This window comes from Crocodylus siamensis, chromosome 9, assembly GCF_052110815.1.
Source record: "Crocodylus siamensis isolate JL-2025a chromosome 9, ASM5211081v1, whole genome shotgun sequence".
NCBI classification, from domain to species: Eukaryota; Metazoa; Chordata; order Crocodylia; family Crocodylidae; genus Crocodylus; species Crocodylus siamensis.
In genome coordinates, this window is record NC_143403.1 from 63,135,246 (window position 1) to 63,150,008 (window position 14,763).

Below are 14,763 nucleotides of genomic sequence, written 5' to 3' on the forward strand. Positions count from 1 at the left end.
TGAAACTAATCTGATCTCTCTGAAGTTGGGTAATGGGGAAAAGTCTTTCAAGCAAGTTCTGTGCTCAGGAGAGATGGATTTTTTTAAAGGACATTTGCAGATACTTTCACTTTGTTTTATTTTGTTTATTTTCCACTGTCATTAATTTCTTGTTCTGTTTACTCTCTGTAGGTCATTTCCCACTAGAAGCTTGAATATAATTTCCATATACTTTTTTTTCCCTTCTTGTATTCACATTGGGGGAAATTGATTTTTTTTCCCCTTTGTTTCTAATGGGCCTTGAAATTAGCATGCCTCACTTTGTTAGCATCCTGTTTTCCAAGCCAGCGGCACTGATGACATGAGCATAGCTCTGAGTTTAATGGGTCAGATCCTCAGCTAGAGTAAATCTTCAGAACTCTGCTAACTTCTGTGGGCCCAGGCTGCTTGAGCATTTTACTACTGTCAATTCCTCCATTATTCCTGAGGGGCCAGCAGAAGGGGAGAACAAAAGCAGACAAAATCATTTTAGTGTAGGTTATACCAGGCTTTCCTGTTCTGAGATATTTTAGTAAATTCCCCAGTAGGTTTCCCTACTAGTAGGGTTGTGTGAAGCTTCGGTCCCTGATTCGATTTGGCAGAGATTTGGCTTGATTCGGTGGCCGAATCTCCAATCCAACTCCAATCAGGAGACCCTTTAATCTCTCTGAATCCAATCGGAACTCTTCGAATCGTTTCGGAGAGATTCGATGATTCGGACATAGACACAGTTTTAAATGTTTTTTCTGCGTACCTCAAGGTACCAGGCAGCTTGTCAACACTGCAGTGGTGGGGCAGATGGAGCATCTCACAGGAGTGTGGGAGGGTGCCAGCACGCTTGGCGGCAAACTCAGAAGTGGACCAGAAGCACTTCCAGTCTGCTTCTGGGTCTGCTGGGGAGTGCACAGGGGGGCTTCTCCATGCCCCTCCAGCTTGGCGACTGGTATCTCCTGGGTCTGGAGGGGCACCCAGGTTCCCCCTGTGCCTGATCACAGGGCCATGGGGGGCCCCCCAGCGCATTCAGTGGTGGACCCAGGTGTACTTCCCGTCCACTCCTGGGTTCACTGCCAAGCATGTGGGGAACACCCCCATGCTCCTGTGGAACAATTTGCAGTGTTCACGAGCCACGCTTGGTACCTCGAGGTATGTAGGAAAAACATTTAAAGCTGTGTCTGTGTCCAATTCGCTGATTCTCTGAATTGGCATCAAATCTTCATATTTGGATTTGGCCAAATTGAATCACTGTCCTCGATTCAGGCCAAATCTGAATTGAATACGGCCCGTTTTCACACACCCCTACCTACTAGAAGTAAGTTCTGAATGTCGTAGTAGACACTTTCAGCTCAGAAAGAACTAGTAGGTATATGCTACACAGTAGGAACATCCATTCTTCTTCTTGTGTCCTTGTCATAAACTAGATGTTTTTTCCAGAATTGTGCACAAGCGATAGTTTTTTCCATTATTATAGTGAGGTCCTCTTTTGTATAGGTCTCACAGAGGAGTCGGCAAATGAGCAGGTGCTCCATAGCCTGTACTTCAATGCACTCACATATATCCGTATCGTTAGAGTAGTCCCGTTTAATCGTATTTGTTTTTGATCTTCCAGTTTGCATGCACAGGCAATTTAGGCATCACCGTGTTGGCCAGTCCAGATCAGCCACTCTGGAAAGGTCCTCATGGGGTTCCAGGTGCATTTCAGAGGACCTGATTGCATGTAATCTTTCCTTCCATAACCTCAGTCATGCCCTGTCAGCCGGTGTGTTCAATGGTGCAACCCTGGTCACAAAACTTTCATGTCTTAAGCTGTTTAGTTACTTCTGTGTGACCATAGAGCGGATACCTGGGGTCTTTATCTACATCCATTAAAAAACAAAACAAAACAATGCTATTGTATAGCATCTGTGTGCATTTTGGCTTCCTTCTGGGATGAAGCTTCCAAAAAATGATAAAAAGTAGCTCTAGTATTAGCCAAAGAGGAGGTTTATGTTGTTGTTTTGGTAGAGATGCCTGCAAAAGATGTATTAATTATGGGAGGGGGTGAACATTTGCAACTCAACAGTCCTTGTCAAATGGAATATGAAATAAAGTAAGGTGTACTGTATGACTACTGATTTGACTTGGCTTAATTTATTTACCATCCAGCACTCCAGTGACTACCTGAGGGCTATTCTAGTGTCAGTTGTAACCATTTGAAAGTCACTTGTGCTTTGCTTTTTAACCAGTATGTACAATGTGACTTTCAGTGTTTATGCAAGGCAATGGACAGAGACCTAGGAAGTCTAGATGGCTTTTCATTTAGCACCTAGCCCATCAGTTTCTCTCCTCTGCATTGAAGGAAACAATGCTTACCACTTTTATAAAGCACTTTGAGATATGCTGATGTAAACTGGCCTGGGTCATAGCATCATAGCAAAATCAGGGAGATGTGTCATTGTTTCCTTCAAGCTTGTTGTTTTTATGAGCATTGCGAGGGGCCGAGATTAGCATGAAAAGGACCTGATGTAGTGAATGAGACTTTATGTGTACTTCATAAAGGGCTTGCTGAAATGCTTCTTCCCTGGTATAAGCTTCTCTCAACAGATGTGTTTAATTCTTATTACCACCATTGAGCCTATCTCTGCAGCTGCTTGGGGGGATGGTTTCCTTCTGAAAGAGCTCTGCTCATTGAGTAGCAGCAGAAAACTAATGAGTACACCAAATATACATCAAAAGCATAATGTAGCTCATTGCTTCAGAATCACAGATGGGAGCCAACCTTGTTCCTTTATCTTTCTTCTCCTATTCCTCTTTCTCCTAAAAACTTAGATTTGCCTTTCAGCTATCTTAACCACCCTTTCTACCTTCCTGTTTACCCCTCAGTTTCATTGCCCCCACCCTCATGGCCTGACAAAGGAGCCACTTCTCTTGCTTTTCTCCTCCCATCCTTCCAGGTGAAATGGATGTGAAGGAGGTCCTCGAGGTTTGTACCATTTAATATTCCACATGAGGTTATTGTCTACAGGCCCAAGAACACTATGTACCTTATACTTCATCCCAGAAGGAAGCCAAAATGCACACAGTTGCTATACAATAGCATTGTTTTGTTTTGTTTTTTAATGGATGTAGATGAAGACCATGTACTCCTATCCTTTTACAGTATAAAGCTTGAGGGAGTCTTAGGGTGTGGACAAATTAAATGTTTGCATCAGTTTAACAAATAGGGGACAGATAATGTAACTTTGCCCAAGCTGGTGGAGAGTCACCACTCGGGGGGCAAAAGTCCACTGGCGTAAGTTACACCAGTTTAGGTTTCATCTGTCTATGTCTATCCTAGGGTAGCCATTTGCTGAAGACAAATAGGCTACCACCACCTACAGCCCTCCCACCACCTAGTGGACTGGTCCCATAGTAGGCACCTCCTGTGAGATCTGCCCTGGGATAGTAAGTAACACTGAGGCATGTATAGGTCTGCCCCTGCCCTGAGCCAGGCTAGAGTCCTGAATCTTCCTCACACTGAAGCAAAGTATTGCCCACTTCCTGTATCCACCATCAAGATCTCAATCCTGACCGATCCATTTTTGTATGTTGTGCATAACAGCATTCTTTGGTGTCTTCTGGCTTGTAGCTGTTGAAAACTGCATATGTTTCCTTTGTAAGACAATGACAGTGGCTTTTTCTCACAGCAAGAGGCTCCAGTTTTTCACTCAGTTTGTCTCCTAACTTAACAAGTGGGTAAATTTGTAATATTGCCTCCTAAGGGCTGGAAGAGGAGGGTCTTCCAGTCTGAGACCAGACAAGGATTGAACAAGTTTTAACTCGTGTGTGTTGACTTTCCTGGCTCCCCTGTGCAGCTCTTCTAGTCAGTATTGCATGGTCAGCAATTCTTTGGTGCAGCAGTGGCACCCATGTTTCCAACTACAGGGTGTGCCAGAGGAGCGATACCCAACCTTGCTTCAATTCTTCTGTCATTCACTGTTTGTTTATGTGTTTTTTCTGTGCTGGCCATCGTTGACTGCAGGGTCTGTGCACCTCCATGTGTTAATAGATGCAGACAGACACACACACAGTGCCCTTGGCAAGTACTTTTACTGATGGGCGAAGAGGAAGACTTGACTTGCCAAAAGCCATGCAGAAAATCTGTGGCAGAGCTAGGAGTTGGACTCAACTCCTGAACCCCAGTCTAGTCCTTTAACTATGAAACCCATCCCTTCATCTCCGTATTGTCATTGCCAAAACCTGCACCAAGCTGTGTGGCAGTGGGCTATCAGCATGGCAGTTCGGCAGGGGAGCTATAATGCCACTAATAGGGTTTTGATGCATATTCTAACTAGGACCATGATACTTTTACATGAAGCCAAAGATTCCCTGTCAATTTTTAGCCATTGGTTGATATGGGGAAAAAATCACATACAGAGCACAGACCATCTCAGCTTTTTTTGTCAGTGGGACTACCAAGCCCAATCTGCTTTACCCTCTGCAGGTTAATACCTATGTAATCACATTTATTAGGGAGAGGTATAGAGAAATACCTCATCTTTTTCACATGAAATATTCACAGATTGGACACTGACCATATTTCCCTTTAAATAACAGTAGTTCTCTTCACATTTGAGATTTTGCATTATATTGCATTTTACCATATTATACTCTTATAGCTTAGCTCTCCCAAGATGCTGCTTCTATGCTGAAATACAGTCTTGGAGGAGGTAAAAAAATATTCTGAAAGCTGGCGAGTTAAATTAACGACTGAATTATTTAAACTGTGCTGTGCTTAATTGCTTCTTTTTTGCCTCTCAGGTACTGAAATATATTAGCATAGACCAGAGATTTTTCCATTGACCTTTTCCTCATAAGACTTTTGGTAGTGTGAGGTGATATTATTACTCTGGCAGTAATAAGTGGAAAGAACTGGCTGAAATGGGGGTTGTTACCATTAATTGTCAAATGGAGCTTTAAATTCAAAATATGCAAGGATTTCACCATCTGGTTCTTAGGTAAAATTCTACCTGTCCCACAGTATGTCCCGTAGTAAAGGTCCTGCTTCATTACAGAACCCAATATTAATGGAACCAGTAGAATTGTAAAGGTTACGAACTGCAAATATGTACCAGATCCAGGTCTGGAGCCACGCTCAGTCCTGTTGTTGGCTCTTCTAATCTACAGCCATTAGCAAAAGGGTAATCCCCAGATGAGAGAGAAGTGCCTATGCCAGCTCTCTGTCCTCTTCCACAAGCAGCCCTTTGGGGAAGGTTTGCACTGGGACATAGCCAGGTAGAGGGGAAATGGCTGGACTGCTACTGTGCCACAATTATTCCTGGCTCTTGGTGCGGCCCATTGAAAACCTTGAGTGTTGGGGGTGACTCAGAATATCCATGAAAGACAAAGCTTCCCCCTTCTGAGTCATAGGAAAGTAGGGCTGAAAGGGACCTCATGTGGTCTTCTAGTCTGGCTTCCTACTCAAGGCAGGATCATCCCTGACCCAGTGTCTGTCCAATCTGCTTTTGAAAGTTTCTAGGGATGGAGATTCCACAATTTCTCTAGGTAGCCTGTTCCAGTGCCTGAGCACCCTCAAGTCAGAAAAGTCCTTCAAATCTCCAGCCTCCTCTTGCATCTTGAGGCCATTGCTCCTAGTCCCACCTCCTACAGCGAGAAAGAAAAGCCTATCACCATACTTGTGTTTTTGGGAAGGTTTTCTTCACTCAAATCCTAATCCATTTTATATGCCAGAGACGTGTCTAAAAGAGGTAGGCAGGTAGAACGTAACAACGTTCCATGTTTTGGTCTCTCCCCCTGTTAAATTAATTTCATGGGTATTTTTAAGTGTCCGTTCTCTTACCTTTTTTATTGGTAACCCACACACTGGGAAGACAGAGCAGTACAATATTCTTTGAATGAATTTTAGCTGGGAAGAATAAATGGGAACAGATGGTTGTGCTGAGAGGATACAAGGGGAGACTGTCTGGGCTGAGACTTTGGGGGGAAGTCTTCAGAAATAATTTGGTGAACAGAAGGCACAGGATGAGGTCATCATTTTAACAGTTTAATGGTGAGGCAAGCAGTACAGGCCTACTCTTGCCCTCCAGTACATCTGTGCAGCCTGTGCTCTCATCCACAGAGCTATATATCTATCTTCAAGGACAGAATTGAGCCTGTATCTGTTTCTACTGTGTCTTCACTCAGCCTAGCTGTGCTTTGCATTCATTTGTTCATGCAACACTGTCTCTGCTTTAGGCTGTACCTGTTTTCCAGTTAAGCAAGGCACAAGTGGTCTGAGGCTCAGGCCACTGCACAGAAGTTGTTAATTGTTTTGCAGAAGATGTAGAACGTTACACCCTACAGCTTCCCACCCTTGAAATGGTGCAGGAGAGAATAATATAACCAAGAGGAAAGGACTTGACTCAAGTTATACTAGGGAGCAGGGAGAAAGTGTTAATGAAGAGCTGAGGGTGTTAATTCTGTGGCTGGCAAAGAAAAGGTGTTGTGCCTTTGATACTCAAAGTGAATGGCAGAGACCACAACATAATACAGCCATAAAAAGAGTTCTGGGATCCATAAAAGGAGACATAATGATACAGTATTACACTTCCTTCCTATCTTAGGAATTACTTTTTCACCCATCACAGAGGTATCTTAAGTATTTGAATGGAGTTATGCAGTATTGCACTAATTAAGGTTGTGCTGGAGAATGGAGTGTTGTAATAAAGAAGCAGTGGAGTAAGAGTATTCCATTAAGTGATTTCAATATACAAGAGAGATGGAGAAAGCTTGACATGCAAGAAAGGTCCTGGAATATAAGCTATGTCTTCCACAGATCTGTCATGAGCACAGTCCATCATTAGAGATTATCCACAGAAGCAGGAGTGGTTTAAAATATACAATATGTGAACCCTAATGAAATAAGAGCCCAGGAACACGAGGTCTAGGGTTAATCTTTTACAGGTTCCTTTTGTTATGCTCGTGTATAGCACATTGTGTTGAACTGGGCATAAGCAATGGATTCCCAGGGGGTAAGGCTATGCAGAAGGCAGGTTGATTTCTTAGTTATTTATCGCAGTCTCTGCTTCACTTGACCACTTGTATTACATTACTTAAAATTCTGCTTCTGGGTGGGCCTGTAGGATAGTTCAAAGATACCATGCACTTGATATACTTTGTTATACACTTAACCAAAACATCCCAAGGACCACCATAGATTCATAGAAAATTAGAGTTGGAAGGGACCTCAGGAGGTCTTCTAGTCCAGCCCCCTTCATAAAGCTGGACTATGCCCAACTAGATCATCCCAGCCAAGGCTTTTCTAGCTGGGTCTTAAAAACCCCCAAGGATGGAGATTCCACCACCTCTCTGCGTAGCCTGTTCCAGTGGTTTACTACCCTCCTAGTGAGAGTTTTTCCTGATATCCAACTAAACCTCCCTTGCTGCAACTTGAGATCATTGCTCCTTGTTCTGTCTTCTGCCACCACTGAGAACAGTCCAGCTCCATCTTCTTTCAAGCCCCCTTTCAGTCTTCTCTTTAGATTAAATAAGCCCAGTTCCCTCAGCCTCTCCTTATAAGTAATGTCCCCCAGCCCTTGAACCATTTTTATTGCCTTCTGCTGGACTCTTTCCAATTCATCCATATCCTTTCTGTAGTGGGTGGCTCAAAACCAGACACAGTACTCCAGATGTGGCCTTACCCATGCTAAACAGAGGGGAAGAACCACTTGCCTAGATCTGCTGGCAATGCTCCTACCAGTGCAGCCCAGTGTGCTGTTAGCCTTCTTGGCAACAAGGGCAAACTGTTAGCTCATATTCAGTTTATTGGCTGCTATAACCCCCAGCCCCATTTCTGCAGAGCTGCTGCTTAACAAATTAGTCCCCAGGCTGTACCAGGGTGTGGGATTGTTCTGTTCCAAGTGCAGGAGTTGGCACTTGTTCTTATTAAATTCATGAGATTTCTTTTGGTCACATTTGTCATGGTCTCTCTGAATCCTAGCCCTACCCTCCATTGTATCTGCTACTCCCCCCAGCTTGTGGACATGCTGAGGATGGACTCCATCCCATCTTCCAAGTCGCTGATGAAGATATTGAACAAAACCAGCTCCAGGACCAACTCCCGGGAGAATCCACTTGATACCAGCAGCCAATTAGACATCAAGCCATTGATTACTACTCTCAGAGCCTGATGATCTAGCCAGCTTTCTATCCACCTTACAGTCCATTCATCCAGCCCCATATATCTTCAGCTTGTCTGCAAGAATGTTGTGGGAGACCATATAAGAAGCCTTGCTAAAATCAAGGTGTACCACATCCACTGGTTTCCCACATCCACAGAGCCAGTCATCTCATCGTAGAAGGCAATCGGGTTGGTCAGGCATGCGATGCCCTTGGTGAATCCATGGTGACTGTTCCTAATCAGCGTCTTCTTCAACTGCTTTGAGATGGATTCCCTGAAGATCTTCTCCATGATTTTTCCAGGGACTGAGACGAGCCTGACTAGTTCCCTAGGTCCTCCTTTTCCCATTTCTTAAATACGGGCACTGTGTTTGCCCTTTTCCAATCATCCAGGACCTCTCTTGATTACCATGAGTTTTCAAAGATGATAGCCAATGACTCTGCCATCTCATCAGCACCCCTGGGTGTTTCCCACCCAGCCCCATGGACTTGTACACATCCAACTTTTCTAAATAGTCCCTAACCTCTTTTTTTGCCACTGTTGGCTGCTCTCCTCCACCCCGGACTGTGCTGCCAGGTGCTGTAGACTAGGAATTGACCTTGCCTGTGAAGACTGAGAGAGAAACAAGATGAGCACTTCTACCTTTTCCACATCATCTATCACTAGGTTGCCTCCCCCATTCAGTAAAGGACCCACACTTTCCCTGACCTTCCTCTTGTTGCTGACATACTTGTAGAAACCCTTTTTGTTACCCTTCATATCTCTTGCTAGCTGCAACCACTTGTGTTTTGGCCTTCCTGATTTCATCACTGCATGCCCAAGCAATACCTTTATACTCCTCCCAAGTCATTTGTCCGAGTTTCCATTTCTTGTAAGCTTCCTTTCAGTGTTTAAGCTCACTGAAAAATTCCCGGCTAAGCCAAGCTGGTCTTCTGCCATACTTGCTAGTCTGCCTGCACACTGGGATGGTTCATTCCTGTAGCCTCAGTAAGGTTTCTTTAAAATACAGCCAGCTATCCTGCACTCCTCTCCCTCTCCGACTGGCATCCCAAGGGACCCTGCCCATCAGTTTACTGAGCAAGTCAAAGTCTGCTTTTCTGAAGTCCAGGGTCCTTAATCTGTTGCTCTTTCCTCAGGATCTTGAACTCAAATCATCTTATGGTCGCTGCTGCCCAAGTTGGTATCCACCTCTACATTCCCCACCAATTCTTCCCTGTTTGTAAGCATTAGGTTGAGAAGAATGTGGTCCCTAGTTGTCCTCTCCAATACTTGCACCAGGAAGTTGTCCCCAACAGTCTCCAAAAACTTCCTGGATTGCCATCTACCATCACATAAGATCCAGTTGAAATTGGTAAGGTGGCACTGTGTTTGGTGCCGGAAGTAAGACCTGGCTGTCTTCAGCTCTCTGCTGGTATGCCTTTTATGATCACTCTATACAAGCCTGAGATAGCAAGGCTTCCATGGGGGATTGGTTTAAGTATAGCTTTTGGGAAGAAAAGGACACAGGTATTTATCTAGAAAGCCTCTCTTTTTCCAGACCTTTTACCAGTCACTTAGGATGAATTTAGTAGCTTAATGGAATATATGTTTCAGACAGCAAACGTGTACTAACATTACTTAGTTGAATAAAGGGAGAAGCACGTGGCATATGCCATGTGGCCTTTCAGATTTATGGGGCAGTGCCAGCTTACATACAGAGGACATGCCAGAAAAGCAGCTCCAACTATTCATCTACCTAAACAACCTAGAGTGTTCAGTGAAGCATCCTCAGTGCTCTGCAGTGGTGCAGAAAAGAGCTATTCACATTTGGCAGCCGAATGGCTGATCTTCCTCTCCAGCAGGCATATTATGCAGCGTTTGCTCTATTCTGGCTGGTGGGGGCTGCAGGTTTGAAACCTCGAAGGGCAGTTGAGGAATGCTGATAGAGATGTCGGGTAGAACAGATGGGGGATTTGTCTTTCTTCTTTGAGTGCTAGGAAGTGGGTTTGATTTTTTTTATTTTTTTTTTTTAACGGTCTGAGTGCTCATTCACAGCAAAGACATACCACGTGCAATATTTCTCTGACCGTCTCAAATGGAGAAATGTTTCTCAGTAGATTTGCTCTTCTACATACAATAAATAAGATCTGAAGTTTTAACAAAAATACTTGCATTACATTTAACTGCCACGGCTGTGTGAGGCGCACACAGAGCGTAAAATGGAATCCCTTCCTTTGAGCCTGCGATCTTAGTCAATGACTCTGATGTCTCTTCTGGAGGATCTAGAACATGGGCCCAAAAACAAGAATTGCATTTTATGAAACGCGTTGGATTTTTAGCATGTGTTTTCATTAGAAGTTGGATAGCAAACCACGCGTTTTGAAATGTGTGTATAGGGGAAGAGATGATGGGGGACAGAACATTGGAGACCCAGGTTCAAAACCCAACTCCAAATGAGGTAGAAGTTCGACCCTGCCCCTCAAAACATGTTCCTAATAAAATACTGGTCAAAATCATGAAGATTTCATGGAGTTTTGGATCGTGGCAAGTCCAAAAAATTGGAAATATGTTTTGTTGTAAAATTTTTGATCTGCTCAATTACAGATGCAACTTTTAAATGATTTCAGCTCAAAATATTTCAGTGGGGACAGGAAGTGGGCCAGTTCTTCAGGTGCCATAGGCTGGAATGACAATGAAATCAGTGCAGGTCCACCATCTAGCAGCATCTGAAGACCTGTCCTCTGACACCAGTGCAGCCTCTTATATTTTAGTTAGTACGCACTGTTATTGGTGTATTGACGTCTGCAGGTAGCTTGACATTTTTAAAGGATATTTAGTATTATAGTTTTGTTGCACTGAAACCTTGAGGAGTTTGTCTGTAACTTGTTTGGTCAGTGCTCCAGGTAGATGCTATTGGTTTTAGGCTCATGTAGTTCTGTGAAAAATCAGACTGCCTCTGTTTTCCACTGGCATCGACTCCCTTGTAGTCTCATAACGATGTGAGACACTTAGCGTACAATTAGTGCAGGTACACTTAGTGTACAATTTCTGCTGGCATTTGGTCTGCTGAGGCCTAACATAGGCTTCGGAAGAAGCACTTAGTTCAAAGCTGAATATTCCCAATCTGTCACTTTGCAGAAACCATCATGCCCGTGAAATGCACCCAAGCAAATTGTTCCTGTTGCTACATTTAATCATTGGTCAAAAAGAGCTGCTGCTGCTTGACCGTGAACACAGTACCTATGAGAAATAGGTTGGATCTACTTATCACTATACCACCTTCTCACTATAACACTGATTCTGACGTCCCTTCCCCCAAATCAGCAGGAGTTTCGACTGTGACTTCAGGGGCTCCAGGACAGAGCCCATCTCTGATATCGCTATCACAGAGGTGCAAAACAAAGGTGACAAAAGAAAAGACTGTAGGCCTCCCAAGTGTTTCTGTGTAGAGCTAATGAAGAGTTTATGGTTCAGAAAGATCTGAAAAGCTTTGTATTTCCCATTCAAAAACAAAATCCCTGATACCACCAGCCACATATATTTGGATGATGGTTTAAATAGTATGTTCAGTGGTGGATTGCAGTGGCTGCTTGCTGTTTGCTTTCTGTTTAACAGAAAAGGGCACAAGGCCTTTTAAAATGCTTATGTGGCAGGGCAGGCTTTTAAACAAGCCATCATTGCCTTTTGAGGCATGACTGTCACCTGCAAAAAGTTATTCTTTTAATTTTGTGCCTGCAGTTGACTCACAGGCGCAAACTGGACAAGTCTGGCTGCCTTAGCAGCAGGTGCAAAGCAGATGCTTAGAGGTGTGAGTGCTCACATTTGTGTCTGCAGTTCATTGTGCAAGCACAAAAATGCAAGCATTAATTATACCCACCAACTCTAAGGCTGATGCTCAGCCTTGCCGAAAACATATACCCTTGTTCCTCTGTGTGTGTAGAAGAGAACTGCAGAGGCTGGATAAAGCTTTCAAACAACACTGAAACAGAAGAGAAGCATAGTAACTTAAACCTAGAGGTGGCAGCTTTGATACATACTCTAAAGAGCTATAGAAGGATGGCTTATCTATAAATTCATGCTGTCCTCAGAAAGTTGAAATTGCCTGTTTGCAATCACTGATCCCTGTTTCTCTAAAACCGGTCCCAACACTCACTGTTTGTGGCCCGTGACTACGAGGCATTTTATTTATTTTTATATTTATATTTATTTATATATTTGTATGTAAAATGCCTCATAGTCACAGGCAGAGCATGTGTGTGTGTGTGTGTGTGTGTGTGTGTGTATGTATGTATATGTATATGTATGTGTGTGTGTGTGTGTGTGTGTGTGTGTGTGTGTATCTGCATGCTCCACCAGTACATAGAAGATGGTTGCCTCTCCCTTTTACCTGCCTAGAGGATTAATGCATCTGCTTTCTGTCTGAAGCTTTTTCAAATAGCATCATTAGATTGGAGGTAACAATATGTAGGCTAGAAAGTGGGAGATAATAGGTGGCAAAGCCCAAAGATATGGCAGAAAGGGAAGTGGCAGAATCCTAGAAAAGGTGGATTGAGTGCCAACTGCCACTGAGGACGTTCAAAATACAGTCTTAAGATGATGTCTATGTTGCAGCCAGGGGTGTGATAGTTTCATGGGCAGGCATCTCAGTAGCAGTGAAGCTAAGTGGCATGCAGCACAAATTTGTGGGCCTGCCTTTCTTGTTGTCCTGTGGGGCCAGGCCAACTCTCAGGATCTCAGTATTGTGCTCTTCTTAGACAGGAGGGTGTGACACAATTGCATATATACAAACACACAAATCAATTAGGTGCATACACACACATACTACCAGCTCAGGCACATGCACATCCAAACCAGCCTAGGCACATGCATATCTATTACCAATTCAAGCACATACACTATACACCCCAAAAGTTAGACACAGATCATTAATTTGTATATCATGCACACAATGACACACATGCACACACTCACCAGTTCACACACATACAGCCCACCTATACATACACACAGGTAAGTTCCTAACTTGGATGGTACAGTGTGTATGTGTATGCTTGGGGTACCTGGGGGAAGGTTCAGGTGAGAGAGAGTTAAAGTGTAGGGAGTGAAAGTTGCCAGAACTGGGATTAGAACCTGTAGACTACAGAGAAGCTGGCTGAGGAACTGAGGCTTGGGTTTACTTAAGTTGGACTGGGGCTGGAAACTGAAGCGGACAGCTGAGATATTGGGGGCGGGGGCGGGGGCAGATAAGTGGTGGCAAGGAGGAGACAGCCAGGAAAGAAACTGAGGCAGAAACCTGGTTGCTCAGGGGAAAGGAAAAGGCAGTGGGGATAAGACGGTGGGAAAAAACAGGGGGTTTGGAGGCAGAGAGGAGCTCAGGACAGGTGTTGGAGGTGGCAGTGAGCCAGAAGCAGGAGAGGGAGAAATGAGCCAGGAGTTAGAGGGGCAAGGAGCAGAGATTGGAGCAGGGCCAAACCATAGTAAAGCAAAACCCAACTTAGGGGTCCAAATAACACGGCCCCATGAAATTATTGGTACATAGACACAGACAGACACACACTGGCATCAGGACAAAGAGACTCAGTGGAAAGGCTGGAGTCCAGGTAGGGAAGAGAAGCAGAGTCCAAATCCTTGGTTGAAGTGGGGGTGGGGGGTGATAGCTACCTATCCAGGCTAGAAAGGGGTCCTTATCCAGTAGGTGTTGTCCAGAGGGGGGTCACTGGCAGAGCCTCTGGGTGGATAGGTGGTGTGGCATGGTGCTGGTCCAGATGGAAAGGGCATACCACTGGGTTTGACCTTGTGTGACCCTAGTGACAGGAGGCATGCCCAGGCAAGGGTCAGCCTCTGGCCTACTGAGCATGTGTGCTCCATGCAGGGATGTGCAGTTTTGGGTGTCTGTAACAGTGGAGTACAATGGTAGAGTTGCTGGTTCTGCAGGGTCTTTTGTTTTTCAAATGCGGTTCTTGTCTCTGTTCCTGTGTGAGGTCCGTAGTTCCTGGATGAATCAATGCAAGGTGATGGCCCAGTCGCTACAGGCCATTCAGTAGAGGCCTGCTACCATTATATTCCAATCATTCCCAATCACTCTCATTCATCCGGGAACTAATTTACATGGAAGGGGTACATGAATCATACAGTTGCAACACAGGGGATGCCTGGGCAGAGGACACAAGATGGAGGCTTGACATACAAAATGGAAACTTGACATGACTTATGCTAACTTACATATATAGGCCTAAAACAGTAATCACGCAATATAAAAGCAGTACAAACATAATAATTATCACTTATAAAACAGTGGGTATCGATATCAAAATAGCAGGGAACTTAACTGCAAAGCGGGGAGAGAAAAATAAAGCTCACTACCTAAAATAAATGTTCATGCTTATCCTACATCTTAGCTTGCTTATACTTATGTATAGGGAATAGAGAGGGAATGAAAAACTCAGAAATGGCTGTGGAAGGGGAGGGAATGCATTTTAAAATAAATTTAAAAAAAAAGAAAAACTGGGGGTTTTGCTACATGCTCATGTTGAAGTCCATTGGGCTGTGGCTACTTTACTCTTGGTACCCCGGCGAGGTAGATTAAAGCTACTTTGGTATGGCCACACCTGCTGCCACCACAGTTCTGACCT

The 14,763-nt window shown here is 44.2% G+C and overlaps 1 protein-coding gene across 2 annotated transcripts in view; it reads left to right on the forward strand.

Moving 5' to 3' along the window:
• The window catches only part of GALNT9 (polypeptide N-acetylgalactosaminyltransferase 9), a 233,101-nt gene that overhangs the window by 76,511 nt on the left and 141,827 nt on the right, over positions 1-14,763 (forward strand). The window lies entirely within an intron of this gene.